General features: G+C 36.2%; 1 non-coding gene across 1 annotated transcript; it reads left to right on the top strand.

Annotated features, from left to right (window-relative positions):
• The first annotated feature begins 3,354 nt into the window (after window positions 1–3,354).
• On the top strand, window positions 3,355–3,461 carry LOC148880473 (small nucleolar RNA R71). Its single transcript, XR_016106076.1, has one exon. It is a non-coding gene; the product is annotated as a small nucleolar RNA R71 (small nucleolar RNA).
• The last annotated feature ends 3,134 nt before the right edge of the window (window positions 3,462–6,595 follow it).

Below are 6,595 nucleotides of genomic sequence, written 5' to 3' on the forward strand. Positions count from 1 at the left end.
CCTGTCTTCTTTCAATTTTTAAGTAACCACTACTTGTCTCATTGATCTACTAATACTAATCTAAGTGATCATTGGCCAATGAGTGGGGATCTACACAACTTAGTGTGGCTGTTAAAAAATGGGCTGGATTTGTACTATGGACAGACATCAGAGCCCAAAACTTCCTGTGCTTGAGTGCCTACTTACCAAACTCAATTCTGAAGATTTATTTTGTAAAATTTAGGATAGTGACTTCGGAGTTAGAATTGGGTTGAGTTAGACTTAGTTGAGCTTAAATAGATTGGTTAAGTTTATAAAAAAAATTATGAATATATTTTTGTATAGCCATCTTTTGTTGAGTTTTATAGTTCAATTTAGGAATTGAATTGATTAAAAATATGCACAAAGTCCAACCCAAATTTAGATCAGACCCAAGTTTTCTAGCCTAGATACAACTCGCAACCCAAAAACTCAGTCCTGACCAATGTAAAAATTAGGATTGGATGAGGTTAGGCCCGCCCAAGTTTTAACACTAACCGAGACAAAATATAGTTTGATTTGAGTTGAATCAATAAAGTGCAACACTATAAAAAAAGCGCAACCACATTTGGGTGAATAAGTATATATTTCTACAGTGTTTCACTTTATTGATAAAAAAAGTGCACTTTTTTTTTATTGAGGGCAAAATATACCCTTCCATACTCAAATTTATTGATAAAATTGATGGAAAAAGGGTAATCAATTATTAATATTAAATGAGTTGAAAAGAGACAATTATAAGATATTCAATGCATTCAATTTCCTCTTATTAAATCCAACACTTAAGGTATTAATTTGCATTCACCTTCATTGAAACATATATTTAAGACCTTTATTTCTTCTCATCATTAAATTCTATTAATTAAATTCATACATAATAAATTAATAATTCCAATAACATAAAAACATACTTTTAAAATCTACTTGAAAAAAAAAATAGTGTTTTCATCTAGGTAGTATAAAATGCAAAAATATAGAAAATAAAAAAATGGGAACATTTTTAACATCATATATTTGGCATATTTGATGTGTGGCTCATTGTGACACTAGCAAGTGCACTAGCCGCTCAAGTAATAGAGTAGTGAGTAGAGTATCGTCCCACGAGGACTTATGTAGCAACTACTAGTAATAAATCAGTCTACTATTATCTGATCGGCCGAAATGTAGCACTAATGAAAATCTGAAATTCTAACTACAAAGTTGTCTCTAACACATTGGACCAAACACCTTGTATGCAAGTGAAGAGACAAGATAAATATGCATAGAAAAATAAATTCAGCAACTAGTTTTCTAGGCAATTCGAGTAGAATAGGATTCAACCTTGGTTTGGTGAAATCCCAAAACAATGAACAACCTTTCTCGAACGCATGTTCAATCTATGCATGAGTTATGGTCCTTATATCTCTATCAAGGATCTAATCACCATGCATGCATTCAGATCTAGCAATTCTAGGGCTTCATTTCAGCTGAATTGATGATCATCAACTCAACTGAATGAACACCAACTGAATTGTGCAAGTTATCTCTAACCTTGCACTCAATTTGGCTCTTGATTGGTAGATCTGAATTCTTAGAGTCTTTCTCAAGCACTCTAGGAATTCCAAGAAAGATGAACAAATCGGCCAAACTAAATTAAAGCTACCTGAATTCTTTCACATTTAGGCTGCACTATAGGCTATTCTTTGGGCTGAAACTAGGCTGGGCCGAAATTTCCTTCTTGCTAGGCTTCTTCCCTTAAGTTTTCCAAAGAGTTAGCTTGCATTACTTGGGCCGAATGGAAACTCCCTTGCTCTCAAGGCTGGGCTGGGCTGAACTTGATAAATTTTGGGCTTTCTTTTCTTGCTTTTGCCTTCTTTTTTTCGAGTTGGCTGCCCTTGAAATCTTTATTGCAATTAAGCTAAAAATAGGGCAAAATTTAATTAAACCGGTATAAAATTTCATGCAAAAACCTCATAAAAATATAGATAAATTGTAGGTTCATCAAATACCCCCACACTTAAGCTTTTGCTTGTCCTCAAGCAAATATATTAGCCATAAACTGAACATTCCCCCCTTATGTTCTCACTATTCCCCCTTCTAATGGATCTATCAGCCAATTGTAATGCCACTCTAGTGGGTTGGGGTTCATTCAATCCCAATTTCTTGAAGATAGAATATGGCATTAAATTGATGCCAGCTCCTAGGTCACATAAAGCTTTTTCAATTTTGAGACTGTCTATAGTACAAGGAATAGTGAAACTCCCTGGATCCTTAAGTTTCTGAGGCAGCTTGTTCAGAAGGACAGCAGAACATTCCTCATTTAAAGTAACTGTAGCCACATCTCCCAATTTCCTTTTGTTTGCCAATAATTCTTTCAAAAACCTTGCATAGTGTGGCATCTGGGCTAAAGCATCAGCAAAAGGGATATTAATGTGTAAGCTTTTAAAAATTTCAAGAAACTTACCAAATTCCTTCTCCAATTTCTATTGCTTCAGCTTGTTAGGGAATGGAACTTGTGGTTGCTGGTGCATCCCTCGTTGTGCTTCTGGTTGTTCCTTCTTTTGTTGTCCAGTCCCAAGACTTGCTTCTGCCTTGGGTTCAGCCCAATTCTTCTTTTCTACCTCGGGTAACTCTTTTTCACTTCTTAAGGTAATAGCTTGCACCTGCTCTCGTGGATTCACTTCAGTATTGCTTAGAAGAGTTCCCGGCATTCTGGAAGAGATCAATTGTGCTAATTGCCCCACTTGGTTTTCCAGGTTTTTGATTGAGGCTTCTTGGTTCTGGAACCTGGTTTCCGCACTTGTTATAAATTTTGTCATCAGTTCCTCCAAATTGGACTTTGGTTCAGGCTGATGATAAGTCTGGTGGAAAGGTTTTGAAGTATGCTGACTTGGCTAGGGCTGATTTGAGTGTCCCCTCCATCCTGGGTGAAAGGTATGGTGACTTTGGTAACCCTACTGTCTTGACGAATTACTGACAAAGTTGACTTGTTCAGTAGATGGCCTGAACTGATTGCCAACTTGGTAGTCAGTGCTAATGTGGCCTCCCCCACACAATTCATAAGTAAAAGGCTACACATGCATGGCAGCTATCTGCATTTCATCAATTTTCTTACTGAGTGCTCCTATTTGTGTAGATAGTGTTGTATAAGTATCAACATTATGCAGGCCTTGTTGCTTCTTAGTTTGAGTCCTTTCAGAATGCCATTGAGAGTTGTTGGCTGCCATTTCCTCAATAAATGCATGGGCAACCTCAGGAGTTTTATTATTTATGGACCCTCCGGCTGCAGCATCTAATATGGTCTTATTTGAGTCGGTAAGACCATTATAGAAATTCTGCACTTGCAGCCATATGGGAAGGCCATGATGAGGAACTCTCCTCAATAGCTCCTTGTATCATTCCCATGACTCATATAAAGATTCCCCCTCTTGCTGGAAAAAATTAGTGATGTCATTCCTCATTTTAGCAATTTTAGAAGGGGAAAAATATTTAGAGAGAAAACGACTTGCCATTTCATCCCACGTAGCTATTGATCCTGCCGGTAATGAATTCAACCATGCTTTGGCTTTATCCTTCAAAGAAAATGGGAATAACCTCTGCCTAATGGCATCATCACTTACCCCATTGTGTTTGAAGGTGTCACATATTTCTAAAAAGTTAGAAATGTGTGCATTGGGATCTTCGTGGGCCAAACCACAGAATTGCACCGTGCTTTGAATCATTTATATGATAGCCGGTTTGATCTCAAAGTTGTTAGCAGCAATATTGGACCTGATAATGCTGGAGGCATCTCTAGTGAGTGTGGGTTTGGCATTATCCATCATACTCCTCTGCTCAGCCATTTCTTGAGGTTCTTGAGCTTCTTGAGCTTCTCACTGGATTTGTTTGGCTGCTCTTAGATGGACATGGAGGGTTCTTTCAATCTTCGGGTCGTAGAGGATTTCTTCCAGCTCGACTCTGCTTGTTAGAAACTTTGAAAATCATGGCAGTAAACTAGATAATACAAAAGAATATAAATAGCTAACCTTATTAAAACTGAAAATGTATAGTGAATTATTGGAATACAAAAACCTACATCCTAAAATAAATAAATGCAGCTAACTAAAAGCAGATCTGAACCAACATCTTATTCAATATACAAAATTCAGTAGCAATTTACAAATTCTTAATCAGCTAAAAATTTTTCTTAGTAAACGGGTCTGAAATCAGTAACCTCTGAGAGTAGAACAACAGTTTACAAATTCCTTCTCTTCACCTTGTTGAAATCAGATAAGATTACATAGATCTGAACTGCTGAGACCTAAAACCTCAATAGCTATTGAGAACAGTAATATACAGATCTTAAATCAGATATGAAATCTTAGCAGCTACTGAGGTTAGCCATATGCGGAACAGCAATGACTGTGTTCAGGTCTGAGCTTCAAATGGAAAGGCTACTGTGTGCTACTGAGGGTCAATACACAGAGCTGAAATTAGTGTAAATAGGATTGTGAGAAAGCAATTCAGACATCAATTCTACACAAAATTGAGATCAGATCTAAAATCTCAGAAGCTACTGAAAATAGCAATAAATAAAACAGTAGTTACTGATACTTAGAATAGCTGTGACTGCTACTGAGACCAGATCTGCATTCGGTAGCCACTGAGAATAGTGCTGTTGTGTTCAGATTTGATTGCAGAAGTGATAGGTAAGGTAATCAGATCTGAAGTCTCATCATTTTCATAAGAAAAAGCAGACCAAAAAGAGCAGAAGCTATAGCAACTATACTGAGTTCAGATCAGCAATCTCTGATTTCAGAAATCTTCAACAATAAAAATTACTTTCACAGATTTGAAATCTTAGTTATTGAGAACAGCCACCTGCAAATTACAAGCCTAATATCAATAAGTAGGTCTGAAATCTATTGCAATTAGATCTGAAATAGGATTGAACCCAAGAGCTTTAGGCTTCTTATTCAAGTCCAATTTTAAATGTCTTGTATGCAACAATGAATTACAAAGACTTGAAATCAAATCTGCAACTACAACAGCCATTGATGTTGTTGTGAGGTTTTACAGCAACTGAAATTATAGCCGCTACTTATTCAATCATATACATCAGCTACTTGATGCTAGGACATGGCTGATATAGAAATTCGGCAATGAGTGCAAGTGTATTCAGATATGAAATCAGTGGATCTAAACTCATGCACAACCTGTGATCAAATCAGTGTATCAGGTCTAAATCCATACATATCCACTGATTCCAAATCAGGTCTATTCTAGCTTGCTTCCCATATAACTTGCTTCCCAAATACTGCAACCAAAACTGAATTAGGGCTGGAATCAAGAGTTTTAAGCTTCTTATTTGAAGTTCCTATTTGTATATCTTGTATGCATCAATTAATTGCAGAGACCTGAAATCAGGTCTGCAACCTTTGCTACTGAAAGCAATTGAATTCAGATCTGAGTTAGATGAACTCTGATCTGAATTCAGATGGTTTCAGATCTGTAATCTGAGTTCACACCACCATCCTAATAGGGTACAGATGTTGTACATGATTTCTACACCTTGGGATCTGAAGTTTATGAGGGTATATGCAAGAATTCTTTACACCTTCAGATCTGTAATTTTTCATTTCAGCAGCTACTGATGCTAAGTTCAGTAGCTAGAACCATAGTTATCAGGGCTGATATGAAAATTCAGCAAGGTGTATTGGTGTATACAGATCTGAAATCAGTATATCAGGTCTGGAATCATGCAATACCACTGATCTTAGATTTGTACACTAGTTGTTCTAGCTTGCTTCTCATCAGTCCTGATGTATCTTCGAATGGGGGTGAGTTACAGATTTGAAATCAAACCTATACTCACACCATTTCAGATCTGAATTTTAAATCTGATCTCAGATCTGAAACTCATATTTGAAAGCAGACAAACCATTTCTTTTCTTTTTTTTTTCTTTTAAGAGGGAAGAAAACTAACAGAAAAGAAAGTAAACTAACCAAAATCTTTTTTATGTGAGTGTAGATCTAATTGTTGAATTCAAGAAACAACAAGTAATGCAATCGAATCTGTACTCTTTTGAGACAATGAAGCTAAAAAAAAAAAGTGATCAGATCTACATAAACTCAACTAAAAGTGAAATTAAAGATGGAGCAATCAAGTACTAAGAGAGGAAACCGACTCCATCAATGAAGCCATTGCATTCAAAACTGAAATTTAAGATGTAGAATTGAAAACCAGCAATGAATCCAAAGCTACAAATCAGATTAACAGTGGTCAATGGTTCCTAATATTGCTACAATAAGTCCCCGGCAACGACGCAAAAAACTTGATGTGTGGCTCATTGTGACACTAGCAAGTGCACTAGCCGCTCAAGTAATAGAGTAGTGAGTAGAGTATCGTCCCACGAGGACTTATGTAGCAACTACTAGTAATAAATCAGTCTACTATTATCAGATTAGCCGAAATGTAATACTAATGAAAATCTGAAATTCTAACTACAAAGTTATCTCTAACACATTGGACCAAATTACAGAATTGAATTTACATAAAACAAGCTTTGATTACAGCAAGAAAGGAAAATTTGATGGAGAAATTATATAAGTCTTAACT

This window comes from Nelumbo lutea, chromosome 1, assembly GCF_056320005.1.
Source record: "Nelumbo lutea isolate HS-2025 chromosome 1, American lotus-T2T, whole genome shotgun sequence".
NCBI classification, from domain to species: domain Eukaryota; kingdom Viridiplantae; phylum Streptophyta; class Magnoliopsida; order Proteales; family Nelumbonaceae; genus Nelumbo; species Nelumbo lutea.